The following is a 17,447-nucleotide window of genomic DNA, read 5'->3' as shown; positions in this document are numbered from 1 at the left end:
CATCCCATCCCATCCCTTATCCCCATCCCATCCCATCCCATCCCATCCCATCCCATCCCATCCCAATCCCATCCCATCCCTTATCCCCATCCCATCCCATCCCATTCCCATCCCATCCCATCCCATCCCAATCCCATCCCATCCCATTCCACCCCTTATCCCCATCCCAATCCCACCTGATCCCATCCCATCCCACCCCTTTTCCCCACCCCATCCCATCCCATCCCATCCCATCCCACCCCTTATCCCATCCCATCCCATCCCATCCCATCCCTTATCCCATCCCATCCCATCCCATCCCATCCCATCCCACCCCTGATCCCCATCCCTTCCCATCCCATCCCATCCCACCCCTGATCCCCATCCCATCCCATCCCATCCCATCCCATCCCTTATCCCCATCCCATCCCATCCCACCCCTTATCCCCATCCCATCGCATCCCATCCCACCCCTTATCCCCATCCCAATCCCACCTGATCCCATCCCATCCCATCCCTTATCCCCATCCCACCCCTTATCCCCATCCCATCCCATCCCATCCCATCCCATCCCATCCCATCCCATCCCATCCCATCCCTTATCCCCATCCCATCGCATCCCATCCCACCCCTTATCCCCATCCCAATCCCACCTGATCCCATCCCATCCCATCCCTTATCCCATCCCACCCCTTATCCCCATCCCATCCCATCCCATCCCATCCCATCCCATCCCATCCCATCCCACCCCTTATCCCCATCCCATCCCATCCTTTATCCCCATCCCAATCCCACCTGATCCCAACCCCACCCCTTACCCCCACCCCGCCCCTCCCCGATTCCCGGCCATCCCCGGGGATAAATCCCGACCCTCCCGCCCCTCCCGCCCCGCGATGCCGCCGCCGCCGCCGCCGCCGCCGCTGCCCGGAGCCCCTGGCCCGGCCCGGGGGTCCCGGGGGTCCCCGGGGCGCCCCCAGCGCTACCGGCGCCACCCCAAACCGCCCTACTCGTACCTGGCCCTCATCGCCCTCGTCATCCGCGCCGCCCCCGGCCGCCGCCTCAAACTCGCCCAGGTACCGGCCCGGGACTCCCGGGAGTCCCCCGGGATCCCTCATCCAGCCCCGGGAGTCCCCCGGGATCCCTCATCCAGCCCCGGGAGTCCCCCGGGATCCCTCATCCACTCCCGGGAGTCCCCCGGGATCCCTCATCCACCCCCGGGACCACCGGGATCCCTCATCCAGCCCCGGGATCTCCTCGGGATCCCTCATCCAGCCCCGGGACCACCGGGATCCCTCATCCACCCCCGGGACTCCCCCGGGATCCCTCATCCAGCCCCGGGACCACCGGGATCCCTCATCCACCCCCGGGAGTCCCCCGGGATCCCTCATCCACTCCCGGGACCCCCGGGATCCCTCATCCACCCCCGGGACCACCGGGATCCCTCATCCAGCCCCGGGAGTCCCCCGGGATCCCTCATCCAGCCCCGGGACCACCAGGAGTCCCCCGGGATCCCTCATCCAGCCCCGGGACTCCCCCGGGATCCCTCATCCACCCCCGGGAGTCCCCCGGGATCCCTCATCCACTCCCGGGAGTCCCCCGGGATCCCTCATCCACCCCCGGGACTCCCCCGGGATCCCTCATCCACTCCCGGGACTCCCCCGGGATCCCTCATCCACCCCCGGGAGTCCCCCGGGATCCCTCATCCACTCCCGGGAGTCCCTCGGGATCCCTCATCCACTCCCGGGACTCCCCCGGGATCCCTCATCCACTCCCGGGACTCCCCCGGGATCCCTCATCCACCCCCGGGAGTCCCCCGGGATCCCTCATCCACTCCCGGGACCCCCGGGATCCCTCATCCACCCCCGGGATCCCCCGGGATCCCTCATCCACCCCCGGGACCACCGGGATCCCTCATCCACTCCCGGGAGTCCCCCGGGATCCCTCATCCAGCCCGGGGACCACCGGAATCCCCTCCGGGAGCCCCTCGGGATCCCGCCGGGATTCCCCATCCACCCCCGGGACCCCCAAATTGGGATCCCTCTGTACGGGACCCTCCTTACCGGGATCCCCTCGGATCCCCCCAATTCCTTACCGGGACCCTCTTGGATCCCCCCAATTCTCACCGGGACCCCCTCGGATCCCCCCAATTCTCACCGGGACCCTCTCGGATCCCCCCAATTCCTTCCCGGGACCCCCCGATCCCATTCGGGACCCCCCGATCCGGGATCCCACACCGGGATTCCTCAATCCCCCGGGACCCCAAACTCCCCCCCCCCCCCCCAAAAAAACCCCAAACTACGGAACCCCCGGGACCCCAAAACCCTCCCGGACCCTCCAAAAAAAACCCCCAAACTACGAAACGCTGGGGACCCCAAAACCCCCCCAGGCCCCCCCAAAAACCCCAAATTACAAAACCCCCAGATCCCGACCCCGCCTTAAAAAACCCCGAGAAGCCCAAACTGCAAAACGCCGGGACCCCAAAAACCCCCCAAAAACCCCCAAAAACTACAAACCCCCTCCTAAAAAACCCCAAACTAGGAAACTCCGGAAGCCCAAAAGATCCCAAAACTCCCAAATCCCCAAAAACTCCCCAAACTAAAAAACCCCAAAACACTCAAACCCTCAGACCCCAAACCTCCTCCCCAAAACCCCCCAAAAAAACCCCAAAACTCCAAACCCCCCCGAACGTCCAGACCCCAAAACCCCCCAAAAAATCCCCAAACTAAAAAAAAAAAAACCCAAACCTCCCCGCAAAAAAAACCCCAAAAAATCCCCCAAACCCCCAAAAAACCCCTCAACCCCCCCCAAAAATCCTCAAAAAATCCCCCCCCCCAAAAAAACCCTCAAAACCCCCGAAAAATCCTCAAAAAACCCGGAAAAAAATCCCCCAAAAAATCCTCAAAAAATCTCCCCAAAAGAATCCCAAAAAATCCGAAAAAACCCAAAAAACCCTAAAAAAATCCCCAAAAAGTCCCCAAAAAAACCCGAACCCCCCCCAAAAACCCCCAAAACCCCCCAAAAAATCCCCCAAATCCCCCCAAAAATCCCCAAAATTCCCCCAAACCCCCAAAAACTCCCAAAAAATCCTCAACCCCCCAAAAAATCCCCAAAACCCCCCCAAAATCCTCAAAACCCCCCAAAAACCCCCCCAAAACCCCCAACCCCCCCAAAAAATCCCCAAAAATCCCCCACCCCCCCCAAAAAATCCCAAAAAAAACCCCGAACCCCCCCAAAAATCCTCAAAACTCCCCCAAAAATCCCAAAAAATCCTCAAAACCCCCAAAAATCCTCAAAAAACCCCCCAAAACCCCCCAAAAATCCCCCACCCCCCCAAAAGTCCCCCAAAAATCCCCAAAAAATCCCCCAAAAAACCCCGAACCCCCCCAAAATCCTCAAAACCCCCCAAAAAACCCCCCAAAAATCCCAAAAAATCCCCCAACCCCCCAAAAATCCTCAAAAAACCCCCCAAAATCCCCCAACCCCCCCAAAAGTCCCCCAAAAAATCCCCCAAAAATCCCCAAAAATCCCCCAACCCCCCCAAAAATCCTCAAAAAACCCCCAAAAATCCCCCCAAAACCCCCCAAAAAATCCCAAAAAATCCTCAAAAACCCCCCAAAAACCCCCGAACCCCCCCCCCAAAAAAAAACCCCAAAAAATCCTCAAAAAAGCCCCGAACCTCCCCCCAAAAAAACCCTCAAAACACCCCCAAAAAACCCTCAAAAATCCTCAAAAAACCCCCAAAAAACCCCCAAAAAATCCGAAAAAAATCCCCAAAAAATCCCAAAAAATCCCCAAAAATCCCCAAAAATCCCAAGAACTCCCCCCGCGTCTCCGCCCCTCCCCCGGCCCCACCAAAGGCCCGGAGCCCCCCGGGGGTCGCGGCGGGGGGGACGAGCGGCGGCGCCGGGGGTCTGGCACCTCCGGTCGCCAATGTCGCCGCCGCTGTCGCCAATGTCGCCGCCGCTGTCGCCTCCCCTCCCCCACGCCCTTGGGGGGTGGCGGGAATTGGGAATTGGGGGAGGGGAAGCGCCCCGGCCCGAAAAAAAAAAAAATCCCGAATTCTAAAACCAACCCCCCACCCCAAAAAACCGGAAAAAACAACAAAAAAGGGGCTAAAAAAGAGCAGGAGAAAAACCCCGAGAAAACAGCGAAAAGGCACTAAAAATAGCAGGGAAAAACCGCGAAGAAACAACGAAAAAGCACTAAAAATAGCAGGAAAAACCCCCGAAAAAACAGCGAAAAGCCCTAAAAAATAGCAGGAAAAAACCCCGAAGAAACAACGAAAAAACAACAAAAAATAGCAGAAAAAAACCCGAAAAAAACAACAAAAAAGCCCTAAAAATAGCAGAAAAAAACCCCGAAGAAACAGCGAAAAAGCCCTAAAAAATAGCAGAAAAAAATCCCGAAGAAACAACGAAAAAGCCCTAAAAATAGCAGGAAAAAACCCGAAAAAACAACAAAAAAGCCCTAAAAATAGCAGAAAAAACCCCCGAAAAAACAGCGAAAAAGCCCTAAAAATAGCAGAAAAAAACCCGAAAAAACAGCGAAAAAGCACTAAAAATAGCAGGAAAAAAACCCCGAAAAAACAACAAAAAAGCCCTAAAAAGAGCAGAAAAAAACCCGAAAAAACAGCGAAAAAGCCCTAAAAAATAGCAGGAAAAACCCCGAAAAAACAACAAAAAAGCCCTAAAAATAGCAGTAAAAACCTCGAAAAAACAGCAAAAAAGCCCTAAAAATAGCAGAAAAAACCCCGAAAAAACAGCGAAAAAGCACTAAAAATAGCAGGAAAAAACCGCGAAAAAACAGCGAAAAAGCACTAAAAAATAGCAGGAAAAACCTCGAAAAAACAGCGAAAAAGCACTAAAAATAGCAGGAAAAACCCCGAAAAAACAGCGAAAAAGCCCTAAAAATAGCAGGAAAAAAAACCCGAAAAAACAGCGAAAAAGCCCTAAAAATAACAGGAAAAAAAACCCGAAAAAACAGCGAAAAAGCCCTAAAAATAACAGGAAAAAAACCCCAAAAAACAAACAAACAAAAAAAAAAAAACCAAAAAAACCCCAAAAAACCCAGAAGAACAATTAAAAAAGCCCAAAAAATTACAACTAAAAACTCCCAAAAATAACAACTAAAAAACCCCAAAAACCCCCCAAAAATCAACAAAAAAACCAGAAAAACAATTTAAAAGCCCAAAAAATAACAACTAAAAACCCCAAAAATAACAACTAAAAAACCCCCAGAAAAACCCCAAAAAAACAGAAGAACAATAAAAAAGCCAAAAAAAACCCAACTAAAACCCCCAAAAATAACAAAAAACCCCCAAAAAACCCAAAAAAACCCCAAAAAACCAACAAAAAACCCAGAAAAACAATTAAAAAACCCAAAAAATAACAACTAAAACCCCCCAAAAATAACAACTAAAAAACCCAAAAAAAACCCCAAAAAATCCCCAAAAAATAACAACCGAAACCCCCCCAAAAACCAACAAAAAACCCAGAAAAACAATTTAAAAAGCCAAAAAAATAACAACTAAAAACCCAAAAAATCCCTAAAACCCCCAAAAAAATAACAACCAAAAAATCCCCCTAAAAACCAACAAAAAACCCAGAAAAGCAATAAAAAAGCCAAAAAATAACAACCAAAAAACCCCAAAAATAACAACTAAAAACCCCCCCAAAAACCAAAAAAAACCCCAAAAATTAACAAGCAAAAAACCCCCCCAAAAAACAACTAAAAGCCCAGAAAAACAATAAAAAAGGCAAAAAAAAAAACCAACAAAACCCCCCAAAATTTACAACTAAAAAACCCAAAAAAAACCCCAAAAAACCCCAAAAATTAACAACCAAAAAAACCCCAAAAAACAAAAAAAGCCCCAAAACCACCCCGAAATGAAAAAAACAAAAAAAACCCCAAAAACAGCAAAAAAACCCTAAAAAGACCCCAAAACCCCAAAAAACAACCAAAAAAACCCCAAAACCACCCCAAAATGAAAAAACCCAAAAAAACCCCAGAACCCCCAAACTACAAAACCCCAAAAAACGCCTGAAACCCCAAAAAACCCCTAAAAAACCCAAGAAACCCCAAACTACAGAACCCCAAAAACCCCAAACCCCCCCAAAAAACCAAACTCCAAAAGCCCCCAAAAAACCCCAAACTCCAAAAAAAACCCAAACTCAAAAACCCCAAAAAAACCCTCAAAAAGCCCCAAAAAGCCCCAAAAATTCCAAGCTACACAACCTAAAAAAAACCTCCCCAAAAACCCCAAAACCCCCCAAAAAATCCCAAACTACACAACCCCAAAAAAACCCAAAACCCCCCGAAAACCCCAAAAAACTCCAAAAGTCCTGAGACCCCAAAAACCCCAAAACCCCCAGAAAACCCCAAATTACCCCGAACAACAAAACCCCAAAAAAAACCCAAAACCCCCCCAAAAAAACCCCAAACTCCAAAATCCTCCAAAATTCCAAAATCCCAAAAAACTCCAAAAGCGCCAAATCTCAAAAACCCCAAAAAACACTAAAAATCCCTAAAAAAAACCCCAAAAAAACCCAAAACCCCAAACTACAAAAACCCAAAAAACCCCAAAACCCCCAAAAAGTCCAGAACCCCCCCAAAAAACCTCCCAAAAACTCCGAAACCCTGAAAATCCCAAAAAAACCCTAAAAAAATCCCCAAAAACCCGCAAACAACAAAACCCCAAAAAACTCCAAAACCCCCAAAAAACTCCAAACCCCAAAAACCCCCAAAAGCCCTAAAAATCCCTAAAAAAAAAAAAACAAAATCCCCCAAACTGCAAAACCCCCAAACCCCCCAAAATTAAAAAATCCCCGAAACCCCAAAAATCCCAAACCACAAAACCCCCAAACGCCCAAAACCCCAAAAAACCCCAAAAAACCCCAAAACCTCCCCAAAAAAAGCCCCAAACTACAAAACCCCAGGCCCCAAAAACCCCAAACTATGAAACCCCAGGACCCCAAATACCCCAAAAAACCCCAAATCCTCCCCAAAAACCCCAAACCTCAAAACCCCAGGACACCAAACTCCCCCCAAAAACCCCAAAAAATCCCAAAAGCTCCCAAGAAACCCCAAAACCCCGGGACACCAAAAACCGACCAAAATCCCCCCAAAAAATCCCCCAAACCCCAAATCCCCCAAAAAACCCCAAAAACCCCCAAAACCCCCAGAAACCAACCCCCCCCCCAAAAAACCCCAAACCCCCAAACTACAAAACCCCAAAACCCCCCCAAAAAAACCCAAAAACCCCAAAACCCCCAGGCCCCCAAACTCCCCAAAAAAACCCAAAAAAACCCCAAAAATCCCAAACTACAAAACCCCAGAACCCCAAAAACCCAAATCCCCCAGACCCCAAATCCCCCTCCCCCAAAAAAACCCCAAAACCCCAAACCCCAAAACCCCAGGACACCAAACCCCCCAAAATCCCCAAAAAAACCCCAAAACCCCCAGACCCCAAAACCCCCCAAACCCCCCAAAATCCCCAAAAAACCCCAAAACCCCCAAATCCCCCCAAAACCCCAAAAACCCCCAAACTACAAAACCCCAAAAGCCCCCCAAAAAACAATAAAACCCCAAAAACCCCAAAAAACCCCAAACCCCAAAACCCCCAGACCCCAAAAACCCCCAAACCCCCCAAAATCCCCAAAAAAATCCCAAAACCCCCAAATCCACCAAAAACCCCAAAAACCCCCAAACTACAAAACCCCAAAAGTCCCCCCAAAAAACAATAAAACCCCAAAAACCCCAAAAAACCCCAAAATCCCCAAGCCCCAAAACCCCCAAAAAACCCCAAACCCCAAAGCCCCAGGACCCCAAAACCCCCAAAAAACCCAAAACCCCCAGACCCCAAAAACCTCCCAAACCCCCCAAAATCTCCAAAAAATCCCAAAACCCCCAAATCCCCCCAAACCCCCCAAAAAACCCCAAACTACAAAACCCCAAAAGCCCCCCCAAAAAACAATAAAACCCCAAAAACCCCAAAAAAACCCCAAAATCCCCAAGCCCCAAAACCCCCAAAAAACCCCAAACCCCAAAACCCCAAAAAAACCCCAAACCCCCAGACCCCAAAACCTCCCAAACCCCCCAAAATCCCCAAAAAACCCCAAAACCCCCAAATCCCCCCAAAACCCCAAAAAACCCCAAACTACAAAACCCCAAAAGCCCCCCCAAAAAACAATAAAACCCAAAAAAACCCTAAAAAAAAACCAGAATCCCCAAGCCCCAAAACCCCCAAAAACCCCAAACCCCAAACCCCCAGGACCCCAAAACCCCAAAAAAACCCCAAACCCCAAAACCCTCAGACCCCAAAAACCCCCAAACCCCCCAAAATCTCCAAAAAATCCCAAAACCCCCAAATCCCCCAAAAAAACCCAAGCCACAAAACCCCAAAAGCCCCCCCAAAAAACAATAAAACCCCAAAAACCCCAAAAACCCCAAAATCCCCAAGCCCCAAAACCCCCAAAAAACCCCAAACCCCAAAACCCCAGGACCCCAAAACCCCCAAAAAACCCAAAACCCCCAGACCCCAAAAACCCCCAAACCCCCCAAAATCTCCAAAAAATCCCAAAACCCCCAAATCCCCCAAAACCCCCCAAAAACCCCCAAACTACAAAACCCCAAAAGCCCCCCCCAAAAACAATAAAACCCCAAAAACCCCAAAAAACCCCCAAAATCCCCAAGCCCCAAAATCCCCAAAAAACCCCAAAACCCCCAAAAAACCCCAAAAACCCCCAAAAAACCCAAAACCCCCAGACCCCAAAAACCCCCAAACCCCCCAAAATCTCCAAAAAATCCCAAAACCCCCAAATCCCCCAAAAAAACCCAAGCCACAAAACCCCAAAAGCCCCCCCAAAAAACAATAAAACCCCAAAAACCCCAAAAACCCCAAAAACCCCAAAATCCCCAAGCCCCAAAACCCCCAAAAAACCCCAAACCCCAAAACCCCAGGACCCCAAAACCCCCAAAAAACCCAAAACCCCCAGACCCCAAAAACCCCCAAACCCCCCAAAATCTCCAAAAAATCCCAAAACCCCCAAATCCCCCAAAACCCCCCAAAAACCCCCAAACTACAAAACCCCAAAAGCCCCCCCCAAAAACAATAAAACCCCAAAAACCCCAAAAAACCCCCAAAATCCCCAAGCCCCAAAACCCCCAAAAAACCCCAAACCCCAAAACCCCAAATCCCCCCCAAAAAACCCCAAACCCCAAAACCCCAGGACCCCAAAACCCCAAAAACCCCAAAACCCCAAATTTCCCCCCCCCAAAAAACCCCAACCCCCAAAACCCCAAAAAACCCCAAAACCCCCCAAAAAACCCCAAATCCCCCCAAAATACCCCAAACCCCAAAACTCCCAGACCCAAGGTTTTGGGGTTTTGGGGTTTTTTGGGCGTTTTTGAGGTTTTTTGGGGTTTTTGGGGGTTTTGTAGTTTGGGATTTTTGGGGGTTTTTTGGGGTCTCGGGGTTTCATAGTTTGGGATTTTGGGGTTTTTTGGGGGGTTTGGGGGTTTTGGGGGTTTTTTGGGGTTTTCGGGTTTTTGGGGTTCGGGTTTTTTTGGGGGTTTAGGGTTTTTTGGGAGGTTTTGGGGTTTTGTAGTTTGGGATTTTTGGGGGGTTGGTGTCCCAGGGTTTTGGGGTTTTTGGGGTTTGGGGTTTTTTGAGGTTTTTGGGGGGATTTGGGGTCTGGGGGTTTTGGAGTTTTGTAGTTTGGGATTTTTTGGGGGGGTTGGGGATTTTTTGGGGTTTTGGGGTTTTTTGGGGGATTTTTTGGGTTTTGGGGGGGTTGGGGTCCCGGGGCTTCAAAGTTTGGGGTTTTGGGGTTTTTCGGGGGCTTTTGGAGTTCGGAGGTTTTGGGGTTTTTTGGGGTTTTGGGGTTTTGTAGTTTGGGATTTTTTGGGAATTTTGGGGGATTTTTTTGGGATTTTGGGGTTTGTTTGGGGGGGGGGTTGGGGTTTTGTAGTTTGGGTTTTTTGGGGTTTTTTGGGTTTTGGGGGGTTTGGGGTCCCAGGGTTTCAAAGTTTGGGGTTTTGGGGTTTTTGGGGTTTTTTGAGGTCCCGGGGTTTCATAATTTGGAGTTTTGGGGTTTGTGGTTTTTTGGGGGTTTGGGGTTTTTGGGGGGTTTGGGGTCTGGGGGTTTTGGGGTTTTGTAGTTCGGGATTTTTTGGGGATTTTTTGGGGGTTTGGGGGTTTTTTTGGGGGGGGGGGTTGGGGTTTTGTAGTTCGGGATTTTTTGGGGATTTTTTGGGGGTTTGGGGGTTTTTTTGGGGGGGGTTTTGGGGTTTTGTAGTTCGGGATTTTTTTGGGGTTTGGGGATTTTTGGGGTCTGGGTTTTTTTGGGGGGATTTGGGGTCTGGGGGATTTGGGGTTTGAGGTTTTTTGGGGTTTTTGGGGGGATTTGGGGTCTGGGGGATTTGGGGTTTTTTGGTGTTTTTTGGGGGGATTTGGGGTTTTTTGGGGTTTTGGGGGGAATTTGGGGTTTTGGGTTTTTTTGGGATTTTTGGGGGGTTTGGGGTCCCGGGATTTCATAGTTTGGGGGTTTTGGGGTCCCGGGGTTTTGGGGTTTTTTGTAGGGGGGAATTTGGGGTCTGGGGAGTTTGGGATTTTTTGGGAGGGTTTGGAGTGTGGGGTTTTGGGGGGGTTTTGGGGTTTTTTGTGGGTTTTGGGGTTTTGTAGTTTGGGATTTTTTGGGAATTTTGGGGGATTTTTTGGGGTTTTTTGGGGTTTATTTGGGGGGGGTTTGGGGTTTTGTAGTTTGGGTTTTTTGGGGTTTTTTGGGTTTTGGGGGGTTTGGGGTCCCAGGGTTTCAAAGTTTGGGGTTTAGGGGTTTTTTGGGGGGTTTGGGGTTTTGGGGTTTTTGGGGTTTTTTGAAGTCCCGGGGTTTCATAATTTGGAGTTTTGGGGTTTGTGTTTTTTTGGGGGTTTGGGGTTTTTGGGGGGTTTGGGGTCTGGGGGTTTTGGGGTTTTGTAGTTCGGGATTTTTTGGGGATTTTTTGGGGGTTTGGGGGTTTTTTTGGGGGGGGGTTTTGGGGTTTTGTAGTTCGGGATTTTTTGAGGATTTTTTGGGGGTTTGGGGGTTTTTTTGGGGGGGGTTTTGGGGTTTTGTAGTTCGGGATTTTTGGGGGGTTGGTGTCCCAGGGTTTTGGGGTTTTTGGGGTTTGGGGTTTTGGGGTTTTTTGAGGTTTTTGGGGGGATTTGGGGTCTGGGGGTTTTGGAGTTTTGTAGTTTGGGATTTTTTGGGGGGTTTGGGGATTTTTTGGGGTTTTGGGGTTTTTTGGGGGATTTTTTGGGTTTTGGGGGGGTTGGGGTCCCGGGGTTTCAAAGTTTGGGGTTTTTGGGGTTTTGGGATTTTTTGGGGTTTTGGGGTTTTGTAGTTTGGGATTTTTTGGGGTTTTTTGGGGTCTCGGGGTTTCGTAGTTTGGGGTTTTGGGGTTTTGGGGTTTGGGATTTTTGAGGGGTTGGGGTCCCGGGATTTTGGGGTTTTGGGGGTTTGGGGTTTTGGGGTTTTTTGAGGTTTTTTGGGGGATTTGGGGTCTGGGGGTTTCGGGCTTTTGGGGTTTTTAGGGTTTTGGGGGTTTTGGGTTTTTTGGGGGATTTGGGGTCCTGGGGTTTCAAAGTTTTGGGGTTTTTGGGGGTTTGGGGTCTGGGGGTTTTGGGTTTTTTGGGGGTTGGGGTCCCGGGGCTTCAAAGTTTGGGGTTTTGGGGTTTTTCGGGGGCTTTTGGAGTTCGGAGGTTTTGGGGTTTTTTGGGGTTTTGGGGTTTTGTAGTTTGGGATTTTTTGGGAATTTTGAGGGATTTTTTGGGGTTTTTTGGGGTTTGTTTGGGGGGGGGTTTGGGGTTTTGTAGTTTGGGTTTTTTGGGGTTTTTTGGGTTTTGGGGGGTTTGGGGTCCCAGGGTTTCAAAGTTTGGGGTTTAGGGGTTTTTTGGGGGGTTTGGGGTTTTGGGGTTTTTGGGGTTTTTTGAGGTCCCGGGGTTTCATAGTTTGGAGTTTTGGGGTTTGTGGTTTTTTGGGGGTTTGGGGTTTTTGGGGGGTTTGGGGTCTGGGGGTTTTGGGGTTTTGTAGTTCGGGATTTTTTGGGGATTTTTTGGGGGTTTGGGGGTTTTTTTGGGGGGGGGGGTTGGGGTTTTGTAGTTCGGGATTTTTTGGGGATTTTTTGGGGGTTTGGGGGTTTTTTTGGGGGGGGGTTTGGGGTTTTGTAGTTCGGGATTTTTTTGGGGTTTGGGGATTTTTGGGGTCTGGGTTTTTTGGGGGGGGATTTGGGGTCTGGGGGATTTGGGGTTTGAGGTTTTTTGGGGTTTTTGGGGGGATTTGGGGTCTGGGGGATTTGGGGTTTTTTGGTGTTTTTTGGGGGGATTTGGGGTTTTTTGGGGTTTTGGGGGGAATTTGGGGTTTTGGGTTTTTTTGGGATTTTTGGGGGGTTGGGGGGTCCCGGGGTTTCATAGTTTGGGGGTTTTGGGGTCCCGGGGTTTTGGGGTTTTTTGTAGGGGGGAATTTGGGGTCTGGGGAGTTTGGGATTTTTTGGGAGGGTTTGGAGTGTGGGGTTTTGGGGGGGTTTTGGGGTTTTTTGTGGGTTTTGGGGTTTTGTAGTTTGGGATTTTTTGGGAATTTTGGGGGATTTTTTGGGGTTTTTTGGGGTTTGTTTGGGGGGGGTTTGGGGTTTTGTAGTTTGGGTTTTTTGGGGTTTTTTGGGGTTTGGGGGGTTTGGGGTCCCAGGGTTTCAAAGTTTGGGGTTTAGGGGTTTTTTGGGGGGTTTGGGGTTTTGGGGTTTTTGGGGTTTTTTGAAGTCCCGGGGTTTCATAATTTGGAGTTTTGGGGTTTGTGGTTTTTTGGGGGTTTGGGGTTTTTGGGGGGTTTGGGGTCTGGGGGTTTTGGGGTTTTGTAGTTCGGGATTTTTGGGGGATTTTTTGGGGGTTTGGGGTTTTTTTTGGGGGGGGTTTTGGGGTTTTGTAGTTCGGGATTTTTTGGGGATTTTTTGGGGGTTTGGGGGTTTTTTTGGGGGGGGTTTTGGGGTTTTGTAGTTCGGGATTTTTTGGGGATTTTTTGGGGGTTTGGGGGTTTTTTTGGGGGGGGGGTTTGGGGTTTTGTAGTTCGGGATTTTTTTGGGGTTTGGGGATTTTTGGGGTCTGGGTTTTTTGGGGGGGGATTTGGGGTCTGGGGGATTTGGGGTTTGAGGTTTTTTGGGGTTTTTTGGGGGGATTTGGGGTCTGGGGGATTTGGGTTTTTTTGGTGTTTTTTGGGGGGATTTGGGGTTTTTTGGGGTTTTGGGGGGAATTTGGGGTTTTGGGTTTTTTTGGGATTTTTGGGGGGTTAGGGGGTCCCGGGGTTTCATAGTTTGGGGTTTTTGGGGTCCCGGGGTTTTGGGGTTTTTGTAGGGGGGAATTTGGGGTCTGGGGAGTTTGGGATTTTTTGGGAGGGTTTGGAGTGTGGGGTTTTGGGGGGGTTTTGGGGTTTTTTGTGGGTTTGGGGTCCCGGGGTTTCGTAGTTTGGGGTTTTTGGGGGGGATTTGGGGTTTGGGGTTTTGGGGTTTTGTAGTTTGGGATTTTTTAGGGGTTTGGGGTCCTGGGGATTCGGGGTTTTGGGGTTTTGGGGTTTTTTGGGGGGTTTTGGGGTCTGGGGGTTTTGGGATTTGGGGTTTTTTATGGGGGAGGGTCCCAGGGCTGGATGGGGATTTTTGGGATGGGATAACGGGGATCCCATTTGGGGCGGGATTTGGGGGTTTTGGGGTCTTTTTTTGGGGCGGTTTTGGGGATTTTAGGATCTCCTACAATTTAATGGGATTTCCCCAAATTTTCTGGGATTTTCCCAGATTATCCAAAAACTCCAAAACCTCTCCCCGTTTTTTTGGGGTTGGGGATGGATGGAGATAACGGGGTTCATTTTTGGGGCAAAATTTGGGGGTTTTGGGGCATTTTTGGGGCTTTTGGAGCATTTTAGGATTTTTGGGGTTTCTGGGATGCCCCAAATTTTCTGGGATTTTCCCAGATTATCCAAAAACTCCAAAACCTCTCCCCGGATTTTTTGAGGTGGGGATGGATGGGGATAACGGGGGTCGTTTTTAGAGCAGGATTTGGGGGTTTTTGGGGTCGTTTTTTTGGGGCGGTTTGGGGGTTTTTAGGATCCCCTACGATTTCATGGGATTTTCCCAATTTTGTGGGATTTTTCCCGCTTTTCCCAGATCATCCAGCAGCTCCGGAGCCTGTTCCCGTTTTTCGGGGGGGGGTACCAGGGCTGGAAGGATTCCGTGCGCCACAACCTCTCCTCCAACCCCTGCTTCGCCAAGGTTTTGGGGTTTTGGGGTTTTTGGGGTTTTTTGGGGGGTTTTGGGGGATTTAGGGGGGATTCCTTGGGGTGGGAGGGATTTGGGGTGGGGGTGCCTTGGATTTGGGGTCCCCCAATTTGGGGGTTTTGGGGGTCTCATTCCTGGGGAGTTTTGGGGTCTCTTTTTTGGGGGTTTTGGGGTCTCATTTTTGGGGGTTTTGGGGTCCCCATTCCTGGGGGGTTTTGGGGTCCCATTTTTGGGGGTTTTGGGGTCTCATTTGGGGGATTTTGGGATCCCTCTCTGGGGGTTTTGGGGGTCTCATTCCTGGGGAGTTTTGGGGTCCCAATTTGGGGGTTTTGGGGTTTCCATTCCTGGGGGGTTTTGGGATCTCATTTAGGGGGTTTTGGGGTCCCAATTTGGGGGTTTTGGGGTCTCATTTTTGGGGGTTTTGGGGTCCCATTTAGGGGATTTTGGGGTTTCCATTCCTGGGGGTTTTGGGGTCTCATTTAGGGGATTTTGGGGTCCCCATTCCTCGAGGTTTTGGGGTCTCATTTTTGGGGATTTTGGGGTCCCACTTGTGGGGTTTTTGGGATCCCATTTGGGGTTTGGGGTCTGATTCTTGGGGGATTTTGGGGTTCCAGTTTGGGGGTTTTGGGGGTCCCATTCCTGGGAGATTTTGGGGTCCCGTTCTTGGAGGTTTTGGGGTCCCATTTGGGGCTTTGGGGTCCCATTTAGGGGGGTTTTGGGGTTTCCATTCCTGGGGATTTTGGGTCTCATTTGGGGGATTTTGGGGTCCCATTTAGGGGGGTTTTGGGGTTTCCATTCTTGGGGGTTTTGGGTCTCATTTGGGGGATTTTGGGGTCCCATTTAGGGGGGTTTTGGGGTTTCCATTCCTGGGGATTTTGGGTCTCATTTGGGGGATTTTGGGGTCCCATTTAGGGGGGTTTTAGGGTTTCCATTTAGGGGATTTTGGGGTCCCTCTCTGGGGGTTTTGGGGTCCCCATTCCTGGGGGTTTTGGGGTCCCATTCCTGGGGATTTTGGGTCTCATTTGGGGAATTTTGGGGTCCCATTTAGGGCAGTTTTGAGCTTTCCATTCCTGAGGCTTTTGGCTCTCATTTGGGGGATTTTGGGGTCCCAATTTGGGGGGTTTGGGGTCACATTTTTGGGAGGTTTGGGGTTCCATTTAGGGGATTTTGGGGTCTTCATTCCTGGGGGGTTTTGGGGTCCTGTTCTTGGAGGTTTTGGGATCCCATTTGGGGGATTTTGGGGTCCCTCTGGGGGTTTTGGGGTTTCCATTCCTGAGGCTTTTGGCTCTCATTTGGGGGATTTTGGGGTCCCAATTTGGGGGTTTTGGGGTCACATTTTTGGGAGGTTTGGGGTCCCATTTAGGGGATTTTGGGGTCCCTCTCTGGGGGTTTTGGGCTTTCTATTCCTGGGGCTTTTGGCTCGCATTTGGGAGATTTTGGGGTCCCATTTTTGGGGGTTTTGGGGTCCCATTTAGGGGGATTTCGGGGTTCAGTTCCTGGGGGATTTGGGGTTTCCACTCCTGGGGGTTTTGGGATCCCATTTGGGAGATTTTGCGGTCCCAATTTGGGGGTTTTGGGGTCCCATTTTTAGGGGTTTTGGGGTCCCTCTCTGGGGGTTTTGGGCTTTCTATTCCTGGGGCTTTTGGCTCGCATTTGGGAGATTTTGGGGTCCCATTTTTGGGGGTTTTGGGGTCCCATTTAGGGGGATTTCGGGGTTCAGTTCCTGGGGGATTTAGGGTTTCCACTCCTGGGGGTTTTGGGATCCCATTTGGGAGATTTTGCGGTCCCAATTTGGGGGTTTTGGGGTCCCATTTTTAGGGGTTTTGGGGTCCCTCTCTGGGGGTTTTGGAGTTTCCATTCCTGGGGATTTGGGGTCTCATTTGGGAGGTTTGGGGTCCCATTTAGGGGATTTTGGGGTCCCTCTCTGGGGGTTTTGGGCTTTCTATTCCTGGGGCTTTTGGCTCGCATTTGGGAGATTTTGGGCTCCCATTCCTGGGGCTTTTGGGTCTCATTTGGGAGATTTTGGGCTCCCATTCCTGGGGCTTTTGGGTCTCATTTGGGAGATTTTGGGCTCCCATTCCTGGGGCTTTTGCCTCTCATTTGGGAGATTTTGGGCTCCCATTCCTGGGGCTTTTGGGTCTCATTTGGGAGATTTTGGGCTCCCATTCCTGAGGCTTTTGGCTCGCATTTGGGGAATTTTGGGCTCCCATTCCTGAGGCTTTTGGGTCTCATTTGGGAGATTTTGGGCTCCCATTCCTGAGGCTTTTGGCTCGCATTTGGGGAATTTTGGGCTCCCATTCCTGGGGCTTTTGGGTCTCATTTGGGAGATTTTGGGCTCCCATTCCTGGGGCTTTTGGGTCTCATTTGGGAGATTTTGGGCTCCCATTCCTGGGGCTTTTGGGTCTCATTTGGGAGATTTTGGGCTCCCATTCCTGGGGCTTTTGGGTCTCATTTGGGAGATTTTGGGCTCCCATTCCTGGGGCTTTTGGGTCTCATTTGGGAGATTTTGGGCTCCCATTCCTGGGGCTTTTGGGTCTCATTTGGGGAATTTTGGGCTCCCATTCCTGGGGCTTTTGCCTCTCATTTGGAAGATTTTGAGCTCCCATTCCTGAGGCTTTTGCCTCTCATTTGGAAGATTTTGGGCTCCCATTCCTGGGGCTTTTGCCTCTCATTTGGAAGATTTTGAGCTCCCATTCCTGAGGCTTTTGCCTCTCATTTGGAAGATTTTGGGCTCCCATTCCTGGGGCTTTTGCCTCTCATTTGGAAGATTTTGAGCTTCCCATTCCTGGGGCTTTTGCCTCTCATTTGGAAGATTTTGAGCTTCCCATTCCTGAGGCTTTTGCCTCTCATCTGGGGGCTTTTAGGGGTGCCCCAACCCCTTTTTAGGATCCCCCAACCCCTTTTTCCGCTCCCCCCAACCCTTCCCCCCCCCCCTCAGGTGCTGAAGGACCCCACAAAGCCCCAAGCCAAGGGCAATTACTGGACCGTGGACGTTTCCCGGATCCCTCCGGCGGCGCTGAAGCTGCAGAACACGGCGGTGGCGCGGGCGGGGGGCGCGGCCGAGGCCGGCGGCGGTGCCGGTGCCGCCCCGTTCGTGCCGGACCTGTCCCCGTTCGTCCTTTCGGGGTCCCGCTACCCCCCGCTCGCCCAACCCTCCCCTGCCCCCTCCGATTTCT

Source organism: Coloeus monedula (assembly GCF_965178545.1).
Source record: "Coloeus monedula genome assembly, chromosome: 1".
Lineage (NCBI taxonomy): Eukaryota > Metazoa > Chordata > Aves > Passeriformes > Corvidae > Coloeus > Coloeus monedula.
The sequence above is the reverse complement of the archived record's forward strand: the minus strand, read 5'-3'. Positions refer to the sequence as shown.